The 15,298-nt window shown below is 40.3% G+C and overlaps 1 protein-coding gene across 2 annotated transcripts in view; it reads right to left on the bottom strand.

Moving 5' to 3' along the window:
• The window catches only part of LOC311286236 (NACHT, LRR and PYD domains-containing protein 1 homolog), a 194,603-nt gene that overhangs the window by 54,350 nt on the left and 124,955 nt on the right, over positions 1-15,298 (bottom strand). The window contains exon 1 of one of the 2 annotated variants that reach the window (XM_084402354.1): positions 3,414-3,507. The exons of the other annotated variant lie outside the window; for it this stretch is intronic. The gene's annotated coding sequence lies outside the window, so the exon portion shown is untranslated. Of the gene's footprint in view, positions 1-3,413; positions 3,508-15,298 lie in introns of those variants that run through there. 2 annotated transcript variants of the gene reach the window in all.

The following is a 15,298-nucleotide window of genomic DNA, read 5'->3' as shown; positions in this document are numbered from 1 at the left end:
ACCCATACATTTACATCAACCCTCCCTCCGGAACATGTTCTGCTGTCGAAGAGGAGGAGTTATAGTGGAGAGAGCTGTAGCTGTCAGGTCTTCTGTGTTCAGGCTTCCTACAGACGCTGTAGTTCGTCAACAATGGTTAAAATTTAAGTTTGATTATGTTCCTGACAATTACAATCGTAGTTTAGCTCTCTGTGCTGCGCATTTTACGGAAGACAGCTTCCAGAATCTACACGAGTTCAATGTCGGATTCAACAAGAAACTATTACTCCAACATGAAGCAGTTACAGCTATAAAACCAGAGGCCACAACCTGCAAGTAAGATTTAATCATTTTAAATGTATTTGCCTGTATAATTTAAGACGTAATGCTTTAGTTTTATCAAGGATGTAAAAAAATGCCAGCGCTGGCTTTAGTATATGACAGATGCGTATAAACATTTTGGACCCGAATTTGTAATATGTACAAATTTTGTAAACGTATTTTCCATGTATAGCTACTTTATGACGTAATTTTTTTATTTGATCAAGAACGCAAACCAATGCCAAAGCTGTTTGGTTATAGTAGCTAGTTAGTTCGATGTTATTTTGTGTGTATAAGAAACGTGTGCAAACTTCAAAAAATGATCGCAACAGCAAACTTCAGCTGCTGTTATCACATGTACACCTAAAGAAAACGACAAACTGAGTAAACTACCGGTAAGTTTTGTGAATAGTTAAACGGTTGTTCATTCTATCATAAAACAATATGTTTAAAAAACGGTATTACTCAGTCCTGTATTCAGTTATATTAAATGTTTAATCAGGGGGAAAGCGTATCTCAAAAGCTAACAAACAGCAGTAGCATTTTCAAGTATCAGCGTGTGGAAATTCTTTGAGAAAATAATAATAATTAAAAAAAAATTACCATTCAGAAACGTTTAGTAAGAGCCGTGTTTGCGGAGGTTCTGCTTGACTCTCTTCATCACCGCTCTCTGGGTCTGATTCTGGCTCAAACTGATAAGGCAATATTATTGACACCATTACATTTGACCGGGCCAGGAGCACATGTAACTGTCGCCCGTAAAGGTTATGGGCGTGAAGATTCCGGACGCAGTTTAGCCAATTACAACACACCGGCCGAACTAACCAATCTGAGCTCATTGCCTCTTTCTGAGGGAGTGGTTTCATAGACTCAGGAAGTCAACCGGTCGTTCAAATGACAGAGGAGGAAGCGGCTTACAATAAAGGTGAAATTTATGAAAAATAAGGCGTTTTTTAACAAACGAAACACGAAGACATGTTATATTGCAGCCCATAAACACAATCAAGCAAAGAAAAAAGGCAGTAAACCACCCCTTTAATAGTAATATTGAGTGATATTGTTTATGGTCTAAAGAAAGTAGAAAATACAGGGCCCGTATCCCTAAAGAATTTTTGTGCAAAAAGTGGCTCCTAGCGGCCAAATTCTAAGAAAATTCTCAGAGTCATGACGTTTTCTTAGAATTTCCCCTAAAAGTGACACGAAAATCCCAGTTAATATAAAAGCTATTCCTCAAGATTCCTAGCGCTTAAAAGGGCTCCTAAGGCTCGATCTGCTAAGAGCAGGGAAGAGGACTTTTAGTGGCTTAGGAGTTCCCCTAAGCAGCTGCACAAAATGGCCAACAGAGGAGGCAGGAGAGATGTCCTGCAAACACTGGATGACAGGGAATTATTGAGACGCAACAGATTGGATCGTGCAGGAATCATGTTTGTGGTGGATCTCCATTTTCTGTGTTTGTAGGATATTTGTTAACAAGCCTTCATAAATAGACCAGCCAGCAATCACAGACATTGATCAAAGCTGAGCCGTGTTACCCTCGTTAAGACCACACTGAGTTGTAACGTTGCAATTTCTACTTCATTAAGGACAGCCCCTTGAGATAGGCCATCTTGTTTTCAATGGGGTCCATATGGGAGTGAAAGTACAAAATATGCCAGCTAGGATATTAATATGAGCAAATAAGACTCGAATCATTATTTGAACAGGGTGTAATGAGCTTAAGTTTTCACGTATTTTAGATTCTAATGTTAGGCTATAACCCCTACAGCTTACTATTCATTTTCCAGATATTTTCTTGAATGTGAAATATTATTTACAATTACAGTCAGCATAAGATTAGAGTGTATAATTATGTTTATTGATTTGAGGGTACATCCTTTGCTCATTATCACCAAAAGTTCATTTTCATCAAACTTGTAGGATCAACCAATCACGGCTTTTGAAATGATGACTCATACCTAGCAACGGGGTCAACCACACCTCCTCACTAAGATAGGATTTTCCATCCATTCCTTGCTCAGAGTTCACTGAAAATGTTCTGGAATCACTTCTAAGCTAAAACTCCTGGCAAGGAATTTTTAGGTTAAGTTAGGAGCTCTCTGAGAGGATTCTCAGAATCTTTAGGGATACGGGCCCAGATGTTTTCTTTCTTAGACTTTCAGGTTTTACCAGTTATGATAAGACTTGAATTGTAACTGATGTATATGCATATGACACTGATATTAATAAGCATTTTAATGAATAAAGACAACATGAAGTTAATTATAAATATTTGTATGTTGTTTAATTAAAATAAAACATCAAGTGTTGTGTTCACTGTGTGCTTAATGATGATGATATAGCGCTGTCATGAATGATGGCATAAAAATATTTTTAATGAATTAAATATGTATTAAATTAATTAATTATTATTAAATTACAATTAAGTTTTTAGTGTAATCTTAAGTGTAGTTTTCTGCGGCCTGCAATGACTAGTGCTCTGCAGCTAATAGAGATATTCCTGCTTTTCTCCCTACAGTAAAGCACAGTCCACAAACAGTGCAGTCCTGCTGTACCTTTACAGTATAACACCAACTTTATTCATAACGCGCTAATATTCCACAAGAGACTGACTGTCATAAAACGAGGAGCCTCGTGTGATCCATGTTCAACGCTTTCTCCGACGGTAAGAGACTCTCATCTCCCTATAAGACACATCTCTGGAGGAATGCTCCAGGCACACTCTCATCTCATCCCTATTCCCACATCTGTAGTAATGACACTGTAACCGGAAATTGTAACGCGTGAGAACGCGGAAGTCCGTGTATATATATTGTTTTTTGCAAAGGTCCCCTCAGGGGCTCCGTAACGTTACTCTGTCGATAACAAAACGGCGGAATATGTGTGAGGAAACTCGGCTTATAGCGTCGCTTTAAGGACTGTTTCAGTTTTCAATAAATCAACACATACTGATATCAAGATCATCCGTTATATTTCTACTTTACACTTTCACTTTCGATATCCAATCCTTTTTATAGCCCAGTTTTTGTTAAGTTCAATAGAAATGTTTCATACGGTCTTATAAACACAGATATGATAACATGACACGATATTAAATAAAGACTGACTGAACTTACCGTGACATATGATCGTTTGTGAGGGTTTTTAACGTTCCGCTTCTCGGCTCTAACGGAAGAGTTTGAACTAGCAGAACGTCATCATCAGGCGCTCGAGCGCAGGACAGCCGCTGAAGGACCTTCTTCTTCTTTCAGGTTTTAATGGCGGTTGGCAACTCATCTCAAAGGTGCATTACCGCCACCTACTAGACTGGAGTGTGGGCATTATAATGACAACAAAGGAGAGAAAAAAAAAAACTATTGAATTCTTTCGCTTAACCCAGTGTTTTTCAAAACCAAAATTAATAATTTGTGTATTTTCCCAGATGTTTTCCCTAATAAATGTTCAAGTGTAATGCTTTGTTCATCCATTTGTGTCTTTAATTCTACCCTATCTTTTTCATATTTTTTGCAGTCTAACAATATATGCTTCACTGTCTCTTGTACATTACAATAAGAGCATAGTCCAGTGGGGTGTTTTCCTATTCTATACAATGTTGTATTTACACCAGTGTGACCCATTCTAAGACGTGAAACTAACATCTCTTCCCTTGGGCTTCTGCCCTTCCTCATGCTTGTGACTACTTGAGTTTGAATACTGTATAAATGACGTCCTGTATCCGCTGTGCTCCAATATTCCTGCCATTTTGTGAATGTTGAAGTGAATGTTGCTTTATGATGGTTTTAACCTCTACTCTACATATTGGTATGCGCACATCTACTGTTTCATGCTTTATAGAGTTTTTTGCTAGCATATCTACAGCTTCATTTCCTTCCAGCCCTACATGAGCAGGAACCCAAAGGAAGGAGACAGCTCTTCTTTTATTATGAAGTGTAAGAAGCAAGTGAAGTATTTGATGAATGAGGTCTTGTCTACATGATGCTCTCCCAGATTGAATGCTTAATAATGCTGATAAACTGTCTGAGGCTATAACGACACCTTGGTCCTGACTATTTTCTTCCACCCACCCTAACGCCAGTAAAACTGCTACTAACTCCACCGTGTAAACTGACAGGCAGTGTTGTGGGTAACGTGTTACAAAGTAACGCGTTAGAGTACTCTAATTACCTTTTTCGTGAAATGTGTAACTTAACGCGTTAGTTTCTTGCGTTAAGTAATCAGTAACTTCGTTATTTTTTAAAAAAAGTAATCCGTTATTTTAAGGAAAGGAAAATCCCGACTGCAGCCTGCTTTTTGTCAGACAGTAGGCTTAGGTTTACTTTGCCACCTGCGGGTATATCAGCGGAGCCGAAGCGCTGTGATCGTAAAGTCAATGGCTGTGATACGTCTGTGCCCTGCATGCGCCTGAGTCTGACCCTGTGTGTGTGTGTGTGTGTTTTTTTTTTGTTTTTTTTTGAACGACAGGTGTAGTGCCGAAAAGTGATGGTCCGCCGAAAATTGATTGCGCCCAGTCTCTTAACGTCTACAGCTGGATTAAACATACATAACGTGCAAATAACCAGTTTATGTCCGTGGTAATAGCAAAGGTATTTCTGTGTGATACTTTAACGTTTCTTTTAACATAATAATAACAAGATGGCAGAGAAGACAGCGTTTGGATTATGGAAGTACGCACATCATGTTCAATTTGTCAACGAAAAGGAAAAGAAAATGCACACTCTGCGTTGGTGAAAAGCTTCTGTCGACCGCCAAAAATTTGCTAAATCGGTTTGTAATCATTTTTGTTTGACAGGCAGCTGTTAATTTCGGTTAGATCGACTGGTTGTTCATTCCTAAATGGATTTAAATCTGCAAGCCTGTTTACCTCAGGTTGTGTTTACAAGTAAGCACACTTGATACACTTTGATAACTGCATTAGATTTAAAGAAAAAAATCAGGAGTTATCTTGTATGGTGCTCATATACAGTAGCCTAGGCTACCCGGGCTGGGTAGGTGCGAATTTTGATTAATATGTTCTGTGATAATAAATAAATAAATAAAACGCCATGTGGAATAGCCTATTGCTGACTGTCTTTCCTGTTATTGTTATCCTGCAGTGTTAATTTAGTCGGATGACTGACGTTATTCATTGTCAGGAGTCACGACTTCTAGGTGCATTTAAAGGGGCCGGGGGCTGTGTCTGTCATGTGTGAGCCGCTGCAAACGGCTTTTAATTTTTGGTAACGCATGAGTACTCTAACGCGTTACTTTTATGAATAGATAACGCTGTAACGTAACTGATTACTTTTAATTGATGGTAACGTTGTAACCTAATTCACTACTTTCCAAAGTAACTATACCCAACATTGCTGACAGGTAATCTGTTGTCCTCTTTCTGACTGCTACTTCATACCGAGGAATAAAAAAGGCTGCACCAGTACGGCCTGTTTCTGGCTGCTTTGATCCATCCGTAAATATAAATAATTCCTCTTGATACTGTTTTACATAGTTTTGAACTATTATCCACTCTGGCATTATGTTTGAGTTTTCTTTTAGTATTTGTTGTAAGCTTATATTCACAGATGGTGTTATAAATGTCCAGGGTGGTATCGTTGATATTGCCACAGTGGGTCCTATTTGCAACTGACTGAGACCTACATTTTGAGCCTTAGCATTCCCCACCCACCCGAAACTGTACAAATGGCTTTCACTATGCTCTGCGCATTCCTGCAAGACAGTTTTTGTGGGGTGCACCATACTATGTCCTTGTAAATTAGTCCAATACGCCAACATGATCTTGATCCTCCTAATACGTAGCGGCAATACGTCGCTCCCCAGTCACGCCCTGATAGACATCTCAACACGTTATTGATCTTATTTCTGACCTTATCAATATGTTGACACCAAGTCATCCTCTCATCAAAGAGAACTCCTAAAAACCTCACCACCTTAACCTGTTACAAATCTCGTCCATGCAATTTCAGTGGCACTACTTTATGGCGCTTAGAGAAACATATAACTTGAGTTTTTAAGATTGAGAGTTTAAATCCCCATTTATAAGTCATGCATTTTGCATTTTTTTCCGTAGATATTCTACATTTCGACCCCTAACCCAGAGTTCTCCATCGTCTGCATAAAGTGACTTACCTACACTTCCGCTTACCTGATCAAAAATGTCATTTATCATAATATTCAACAGTATAGGGCTGCAAACACTACCTTGTCGGGTACCATTTTCCACAACATGCCTACTTGAATACTCTGTACCAACCTTAACTTCTATTGTTCTTCTGTCTAGGAAGTCTAATACCCACCCGAATAATTGACCTTTTATTTCTAATCTGTCAAGTTTTATAAGTAGTCCATCCTTCCACAGCATATCATACGCTTTTTCGACGTCAAAGAACACGGCAATTACACTTTCCTTATTAGTTTGTGCTTTCCTAACTTCTGCTTCTAAGCACAAAATAGAGTCCATTGTCCCCCTACCCTTACGAAATCCAGACTGATACACTGAAAAAAGACCCTTACTTTCCATATAATAACTTAACCTATCTGTTACCATCCTTTCCATACTTTTCCCTAATTGTGATGTTAACGCAACAGGTCTATAACTTGACGGGTCTCCTGCATTTTTACCGGGTTTGAGTATTGGGACTATCACTGCCTGTTTCCATTCAAGCGGAATCCATATCATATTGATCAGCCTTAATACTGCCTCCAGTGACACATCTTTCATATGCCCTAGCATGCTATAACATACAGCATCTTTCCCTGGTGTTGTTTGTCGTGCATTTAAGATAGCCCTTTTTAATTCAAACATAGTGAAAGGCAGGTCCATATCTCCTCCTGATGCAGTCCTACTTTCTTTTATTCCAGAGTTTTCCAACAGTATCTGGTTCCTATGCTGTTGATCTACTGTGGATAAATTTCCAGAACTGTGGAGTTTCTACCAAAAGCTCTGCTTTTTCTACATTACTAACTGCATTCTTATCACTGCTGCATAACACTGGCATTTCCACCTTTCTACCTAATCCACTCATTCTTCTAATTGTTCTCCATATATCTGACAACTGAGTTTCACTTCCAATTTTATTGCAATACTGTCTCCAATACATGCGTTTGGCTGATCTAATCGTTTTCCTAATTACTGCTTGTGCTCTTTTGTAGCTAATTAACGTTTCTAGTGTGTGATGAGCTTTAATCTGTCTAAATGCTTTATTTCTTCTTTTAACTGCTATTCTACAGCTCTCATCCCACCATGGCACATTTTTCCCCGTTTATTTCCTGTACTTTTAGGGAATTGTTTCTTCTGCTGCTTGTATAATGGCTGCACTATTCATCTCCTCCACATCTGTTATATCTCTACTCAGTATTTCTACACACTTAGTCTCATTAATTTCTTGAAATGACTGCCAATCAGCTTTATCTAATTCCCACCTAGGTATTTCCACTTCCTCATCCTGTTGCACCTCTATTCCAATCCTAGTTATTATCGGATAGTGATCACTACCCACTGCCGATCTACTTATTACTTCCCATGCACTAACTCCTGCAATTCCCATTGACACTAGTGTTAGATCAATAGCACTTTCTGTATTACTTGAACTATTATACCGTGTGCCCTTTCCATCATTAATACACACCAGCTCCTTATCATCTATACATTTCTCTATTACTAATCCATTTATATCTGTGTTTTTACTTCTCCATAATGTACTGTGTGCATTAAAATCCCCACATACCACTATTTTGCCTTGTATTGCTCCGCAAACTACTTCCAACATATCAGTACTTCATTTATTGCAAGGGTTGTAAAAATGATCTATTTTTATACTATTTTCCCCTGACCATACTTCAATTACAACAGATTCATGTTCTTTCCCTTTACTAATACGTTTATATCTTACCCCACTTTTAACAAAAGTTGCTACCCCTCCACCTTTTCCTGCCTCTCTATCTCTCCTAATTGAAGTATATCCATACAATACAAAGTCCAACTGTGGTTTTAACCATGTTTCTTGCACACATATTACATGAGGTCTATCTGTTAAATCTGAGACCAAACTCTTGAATTCCTGTCCATTTGCTATAAGGCTTCTGGAGTTCCATTGCAATATAGCTAATATCATAAAGAGCCACCAGCCCATGTCTGCGAGCTTGTGCTTCCTGCCACTATCATTTCTCCCACTACCTCACAGCTAAGCCCTTTTATTCCTAGATACTTTTCCGCTGATTTAACTATTATTTTGATCTTTCTGTCTGTCTGTGCCGAGCAATTTATCACCTCAACCATAAACATCACACATTCATTTTTGCCCATAACTAACAGATCCTTTTTTGCCTCAATTTTTTCACATTTCTCACAAGACCTACTTTTATTTTCTTTGATTTCTGGTTTATAGGTTTCCTTTTCCTTTGACACTTTCTTTACAGCTTCTGCATATGTTATTCCTTGCATCGATCTCACTCGCTGCACCTCCATTGCTCTCTTGCTAACTTCACATCCACGATAGGCTGCACTGTGCTCCCCTCCACAGTTACAGCATTTCAGCTTTACTCCTTCTCCACATTTCCCATACTCATGCTCGCCTGAACATCTACCACATCTTTGTTTACCCTTACACACTGCTGCTACATGGCCATATCTCTGGCACTTAAAACACCTCAATGGGGGAGGGATGTATGGCCTGATCTCGTAGCTCATGTGACCTATGTATATCTTACTTGGAAGTCTTGCTTCATCAACTTTAATCATAACAGACAGGCTATCGCATTTCTCCCCATTTCTGGTTGTTTTAAGGCGTTTTACCTCTAACACTTTTGCCCCTGTTATATTATCTCTGATTTGATCTTCAGTAACATTTACTGGTATTCCTGTAATAACTCCTCGAACCAACGCCTTGCTTTCAGTCAAGACACACTTAATTCTCTTGCCATCTATTCTATTCAGTTCTATGGCTTTCTCTTGTTGCGTTTTATTCCTACAGAAAATCAGCAGCGCTCCACTTAATACTTTTGCATTTTTGACCTCGCCTAGCAATTTGTTTATGGACTTTGTTAGTTGAATCGGATTCCACTCACCAAATGACGACCCCTCCTGAGATAGTTTCATGATCACTTTATATTCTTCTTCTTGCTGTTGTTTACTTACTATTGTCGTACTTTGTTCACTATCTGTTTCATCTATATTAGATATTACTTTCTCCTTTTTTTCCGTTTTCTTGACCGCATTACATTCCAAACACTCCTATCTCTCCCGCCTTCTTCTTCAAATCCCATCTCACTTCCTGTCTCCTCACTTCCTTCCGCCATCTCCTGCCCATTCACAGTCTAGCTGTTGCCAACCACAGCCAACCAGTTCCTCTCATAGATATCATATAAAGGCTAGATGTCTTAAAGGACAATTCCGGTATTTAACACTTTGAGTCTATTTTGTAGTTTGTTTTGGATGAACAAGAGTGGTGGACAAAGAAATTTTGACAATGGTTCCTGTCGCGACTTTTTGACTATTTTAGAATTGCCCATGACCGCTTTAGAATGGGAGTCTATGGCCATGCACAAACATGTCCTTAAAACAACCCTTAACGTTCGTTTTCAAAACTGTGCAACTCACCGAGTGGTTAGTGGTGTTCGTTGATGTTCCAAAACAAGTAGCGTAGCGAAATACAGTTTCTGTCGTGTTTTATTTGGCATTTTGTAAAATCCATTGATTTCCATTGGAGGACTCATTGCTCGTTGATATTACTGCGCTACCGGAAACGGAAAGGATGCTGTTTACATTTGATTGTAGTCTTTTAGGTCTTTTCGCTCGGTTCTCTGTCTCTCAGAAGGCTAGCGTGAGCAGAGCAACGGAAGTTGCGGAAGAGCGTAAGTTTATACGCGGTTGTGAGGTATCTGAAAAAATAGTTCCACTATAGAAAAATAAACGGATTGAAATCATACATTGCGCCGATAGATTTGTTTTTAATCATCAACGAACACCACTAACCACTCGGTGAGTTGCACAGTTTTGAAAACGAACGTTAAGGGTTGTTTTAAGGCCATGTTTGTGCATGGCCATAGACTCCCATTCTAAAGCGGTCATGGGGAATTCTAGTCAAAAAGTCGCGACAGGAACCATTGTCAAAATTTCTTTGTCCACCACTCTTGTTCATTCAAAACAAACTACAAAATAGACTCAAAGTGTTAAATACCGGAATTGTCCTTTAAGGCGGAGTCACTTCCGGCATTACCGGCGGCCATCTTACCACAGGGCTCTGTGAATTAAGGTGAGTGATCAGCACGCACACAAATCCTCTTATCTCGCTGAAATCTTGACGGATTTACAAACGGTTTGGTTTCTTACAAACGTCATTAACGGGGCTATAATTCTTTCATATTGAAGTCCATTTGTATAATTATTCATATGTATGCAGTTTCATAGCTACATCTCTGACGTTTATAACAAACCAAACCGTTTGAAAATCGGTAAAAATTGAGCAAGTTATGGTTATTTAAAAGTACATGCACCATGTTATGAGTGAGCGAGCACCCTGTGGTAAGATGGCCGCCGTGTGCGGACGTCGACCTCCATTGGCCAGCAGCGCGCACGAGACATCTAGCCTTTATATGATATCTATGGTTCCTCTAGCCAGACACCTCCCGGCCCATGCGCTGAAGGACCTCTGATGGGTCACTCTATTCAGTGCCTGATCAGAAAACAGGGCTCCCCTGAAAACCTGATATGTGAAATGTTGGGGGTCTCAAAAAATACCAACACTGGGTTATTGTGACGTGCAATTTGCAAAAATTTGTGTAATGTGATCCTCCACAGTCCATGTGCGTGCCTATCTCGTCGTATACGAGAGATGTGATGTGAGTGGCAAAGGAGAGATAGAGAGTGTGTTTTAGACACTGCAGGCCCATCGCCTTGAATTGGCTGTCCATGAGTCTCTGAATGTGGTTGCTGGATGTAAGTCTTGCTTTTCCAGTCTGTGATGGTGCAGTTTAATTTCACACACCAGTGTCCGTTCTGTGTGTTTACATGTTGCTTAGTAAAGTTACATCCAGAAAACTAAAGCAACAATGCTAGTCATTAAAACATCAAACAAGCTCAAATCCTCAGGGCTGAACGAGCTGGATCTCCAGCAGGCTGGATGTTGATCGCCGGATAAACAGTGAGTTTGCAGAAGCTGATTTCAGGGAAGCTCTTCAGCGTGTTTCTTCTGATGGCTCTGGAAAACCCCTGAATAAGCGAACCCCTCTATTTTGATTAAAAAAACTGTAATATTGTGTAATATTATTCCAGTGTAAATCAGCTGTTCTCTATGTGAATATACAGTAAAGTGTAATTTATTCCTGTGATCAGAGCTGAATGTTCAGCATCATTACTCCAGTCTTCAGTGTCACATGATCCTTCACAAATCACTCTAATATGATGATTTGATGCTCGAGAAACATTTATGATTATTATCAGTGTTGAAAACAGTTATTTACATGTTTATTTCAGGATTCTTTGATTAGAAAGTTGAAAAGAACAGCATGGAAACAGCAAAGACTCTCCAACTGTTGGTATATTACGCTTCAATAGAGGACACATAAAAGACCTGCAAAAACCTGCTATAAAGTGCTAAACATTTCCTCAATAACTCTAGTCGTCTCAATGATGCCAAACACTCTCTCAACTACAACAGTCACAGATGTTCCTCTACTGGACACATTTCTCTAGAGTTGATGCTGAAGCTCATGACAGATCATTGTGTTCATCACAACACAGCGGTCAAATGTGTGAAATGAACAGCATATTTTCTCCAAAGCAATAAGAGCACAAGCTTTGTTGTAGTCCAGACTTTAAAGTTAGGCATCTTTACAGATGATCATTTTAATAAATAGATAAAAACCTGCGCTGACAAACACTTGCAGTGCTGTGGATGTTCTCCAGGAGCCGCTGGAGGAGAAACGTGTGCAAAAGCAGAACAAAAGCTCCTGGAGACACAAACTGTGCTGCAACTACAGACTAAACCATGACTTGATGGAGCAACATGAGAAGAAATATTCCAGCTCTACGTGACGAATCTCACATTCTGCTTCTACAGCATCAGAACGCTCAGCTGCTTTCATGGGAAGAGCATCACTGGACACTTCTTTTCTGCTCTTTGTTGAAGTGATTTAGACACTCCAGCTGAATAATGTTTAATCGGACAGATTTTGTGGAGCTTCGTTCAGGTGTCCTGACGTTGGAGGAAGGCTGAGACTGTTGTAGAGGACATGAAGCTCAGAGAACATATTCTTCACTGCCAAATATCTGTTCTTCAGCATTATTATACAACACATCATATTTCAGCTGTCTTCTATCAGGACAACTAAAGGAAAGGGTCATAAGGACACAGAAATAGAGTTAGTGACACAGAAGTGGCTCAACTTACCCACCATTAGGGGTATAGTATGTTGTCACTGGGGAATTTGAGTTCAAAATAAATAAATTAAATATTAGTTTTTTTAGATTAGATTAGATTAGATTAGATTCAACTTTATTGTCATTACACAAGTACAGGTACAAGGCAACGAAATGCAGTTTAGGTCTAACCAGAAGTGCAATAGCAGCAAGTGCAGGATATACAGTGGTTCCATAAGTGCAGAACATGGATATGTACTGAATAAATATAGAGTTGAATACTATTATAAACAAAAATTTACAGATAGATTGTCCTATGAATATAATATACAGATAACTATTACTGTGAACAGAGTTTACAGCTAGATATGTACTGAATATAATAATATACAGATGGCTATTACTATAAACAGAATGTTTACAGATAGATATGTACTGAATATAATATACAGATGGCTGTTACTATAAACAGAATTTTACAGATAGATATGTACTATGAATATATATACAGATGGCTGTTACCATAAACAGAATGTGAGCATAATATACAGATGGCTATTACTATAAACAGAATTTAACAAATAGATATATGTATAAGTTAGGCTAATGAGCAGTATAACAATGGATTTAAAGTAGTGCAAATAAAGTTTGGACAGAAGCTATCCGAGTGAAAGTGCAGTGGAAAGTAATTGCATATTACAGTTAAGGTACGATATTGCAATGTATATATAAACAGTCGGTACTGTAAATAAACAGTCGGCAGTGCAAATTGAGCATATTCCAGTCAAGGTAGTAGTGCAAGATGCATATGTAAACAGTTGTTACTGTAATAACAGTCAGCAGTGCAAATGAACATTATAGTATTGCAAATAACAAAATGGAGGCAGGTGTGAGGAGGGAGAGGAGAGTCAATCAGTATATAAGGGGAGTGGGATCAATGAGGGTTAGAGTTTAATAAAGAGACAGCTCTGGGGAAAAAACTGTTCTTTAGTCTGCTGGTCCTGGTCCGGAGGCACCTGAAACGCCTGCCGGAAGGCAGGAGAGAAAACAGTCTGTGGGCTGGGTGAGAGGAGTCCTTAAGGATGCTGCGAGCTCGATGCAGACAGCGTTTCCTCTGGATGTGCTCGATGGCAGGTAGTGGAGTCCCAGTGATGCGCTGGGCGGTTTTCACCACCCGCTGCAGTGCCTTGCGCTCTGCAACAGAACAGCTCCCATACCACACTGTAGCACAGTTGGTCAGGATGCTTTCTATTGCACAGCGATAGAAGTTCACCAGGATAGTGGAGGAAAGCTGATTCTTCCTCAGTGTCCTCAGGAAGAAAAGGCGCTGGTGAGCCTTCTTGACCAGGCTGGAGGTGTTGGTTGTCCAGGTCATGTCCGCCGAGATGTGGATCCCCAGGAACTTGAAACTGGAGACACGCTCAACAGCCATTCCATTGATGTGGATGGTGTCGTGTGTGCCTCTTGACACTTTCCTGAAGTCCACGATGAGCTCCTTCGTTTTGGTGGTGTTGAGGAGCTGGTTATTTTCGGTGCACCATGTGGCCAGGTGCTTGATCTCCTCCCTATAGGCAGTCTCATCGTTGTTGCTGATGAGACCAATCACCGTAGTGTCGTCCGCAAACTTGACGATGGAATTAGATCCGTACACAGGCTTGCAGTCGGAGGTGAAGAGGGAGTAGAGGAACGGGCTTAGCACACAGCCCTGTGGTACACCAGTGTTGAGTGTGATGGATGTGGAGCAGTTGGAGCCTGATCGAACATTCTGGGGTCTGTTGGTCAAGAAGTCCAAAATCCAGTTGCACATGGAGGTGTTGAAGCCCAGGTCTCCAAGTTTGGCTATTAACTTAGTTGGGATGACAGTGTTGAATGCTGAGCTGAAGTCAACAAACAGCATGCGTGCATAAGTGTTCTTATTGTCCAGATGTGTGAGCACAGAGTGCAGTGCCATGGAGACTGCATCCTCTGTGCTCCTATTGCTACGGTAGGCAAACTGGTGTGAGTCCAATGTGGATGGTAGAGAGTCTTTTAGGTGTGCCAGGACCAGCCGCTCAAAGCACTTCATTACGATGGGTGTGAGTGCTACAGGGCGGTAGTCATTAAGGCACTTCGGGCTGGAGTGTTTTGGCACTGGCACAATGGAAGTGCATTTAAAGCATGTTGGTACAGCTGCTTGGGCAAGAGACAGGTTGAAAATGTCTGTAAAAACCCCAGCGAGCTGCTCCGCACATGCCCTGAGTACGCGTCCAGGGATGTTGTCTGGTCCAGCAGCCTTGTGCGCGCTGATCCTGCTCAGTGCATTGCAGACATCTGTGGAGGAGAGTGTGATCGGTGGGTGGTCAGCTGAGGATTTGAGCTTGGTGGCAGTTTCTCTGTTGTCTCTTTCAAAGCGAGCATAAAAGTCATTTAGCTCGTTCAGGAAGTTGACATCAGTGGCTGCGGGGGTGGAGTGAGAGGGTTTGTAGTCACTGATGGCCTGAATGCCCTGCCATATGCGCCGAGGGTCAGCGTTGGAAAAGTGTCCCTCTATCTTAAGCTTGTAGCAGTGCTTGGCCTCTTTGATGCCCCTTTTCAGATTTGCTCTGGATGTGCTATAGGCTTGTGCATCTCCTGATCTGAAGGCAGTATTGCGTGTCTTCAATAGGAGTC

The sequence above is a fragment of the Rutilus rutilus genome (genome assembly GCF_951802725.1).
Source record: "Rutilus rutilus genome assembly, chromosome: 2".
Taxonomy (NCBI): domain Eukaryota; kingdom Metazoa; phylum Chordata; class Actinopteri; order Cypriniformes; family Leuciscidae; genus Rutilus; species Rutilus rutilus.
Note: the sequence above shows the minus strand (reverse complement) of the source record. Positions and strands in the feature narration are given on the sequence as shown.